This window comes from Schistocerca cancellata, chromosome 5 (genome assembly GCF_023864275.1).
Source record: "Schistocerca cancellata isolate TAMUIC-IGC-003103 chromosome 5, iqSchCanc2.1, whole genome shotgun sequence".
Classification (NCBI taxonomy): domain Eukaryota; kingdom Metazoa; phylum Arthropoda; class Insecta; order Orthoptera; family Acrididae; genus Schistocerca; species Schistocerca cancellata.
In genome coordinates, this window is record NC_064630.1 from 561,565,180 (window position 1) to 561,566,266 (window position 1,087).

At 52.0% G+C, this 1,087-nt stretch overlaps 1 non-coding gene across 1 annotated transcript; it reads right to left on the reverse strand.

Annotated features, from left to right (window-relative positions):
- Positions 1-288: 288 nt before the first annotated feature.
- Trnas-cga (transfer RNA serine (anticodon CGA)) lies at positions 289-363 on the reverse strand. The gene has a single exon. It is a non-coding gene; the product is annotated as a tRNA-Ser (tRNA).
- Between the last annotated feature and the right edge of the window lie 724 nt (positions 364-1,087).

Genomic DNA, 1,087 nt, shown 5'->3' on the forward strand with positions numbered 1-1,087 from the left:
ACTCGAACTCGGGACCTTTGCCTTTCGCGGGCAAGGGCTCTACCAACTGAGCTACCCAAGCACGACTCACGCCCCGTCCTCACAGCTTTACTTCTGCCAGTACCTCGTCTCCTACCTTCCAAACTTTACAGAAGCTCTCCTGCGAACCTTGCAGAACTAGCACTCCTGAAAGAAAGGATATTGCGGAGACATGGCTTAGCCACAGCCTGGGGGATGTTTCCAGAATGAGATTTTCACTCTTCAGCGGAGTGTGCGCTGATATGGAACTTCCTGGCAGATTAAAACTGTGTGCCGGACCGAGACTCGAACTCGGAACCTTTGCCTTTCGGGGGCAAGTGCTCTACCAACTGAGCTACCCAAGCACGACTCACGCCCCGTCCTCACAGCTTTACTTGCCCGCGAAAGGCAAAGGTCCCGAGTTCGAGTCTCGGTCCGGCACACAGTTTTAATCTGCCAGGAAGTTTCAGGACCATACTCGCCTCTTTTGTGTTCCGATAGGGGCCTTTTTCTGTTGGTGATCTTATGGTCTATTTGTGAACGCTGACGAGCTACAAAGACATCCACGCTGCATTTCGGGTAAATGCCGCCTTGACATTGGAAGTGTAGACGAGCAGGAATGCAGAGCGCCACAGCTAAGGCACACAACTGACGGCAGGAACAAGTGCGGTCGCGTGATCGCAGCTGCCAAGGACGCACGTAACCTGAACTGCGGCCGCTATCACCTCGGTCACGGCAGGTCGGGCGTCGTCGACTCTTCTGATCTCGTCCAACTGTGGCTACAAGCCAACTACGCTGCACAATAACATCATCTGGGCGATGCTGTTGTTGTTGTGGTCTTCAGTCCTGAGACTGGTTTGATGCAGCTCTCCATGCTACTCTATCCTGTGCAAGCTTCTTCATCTCCCAGTACCTACTGCAACCTACATCCTTCTGAATCTGTTTAGTGTATTCATCTCTTGGTCTCCCTCTACGATTTTTACCCTCCACGCTGCCCTCCAATACTAAATTAGTGATCCCTTGATGCCTCAGAATATGTCGTACCAAGCGATCCCTTCTAGTCAAGTTGTGCCACAAATTTCTCTTCTCC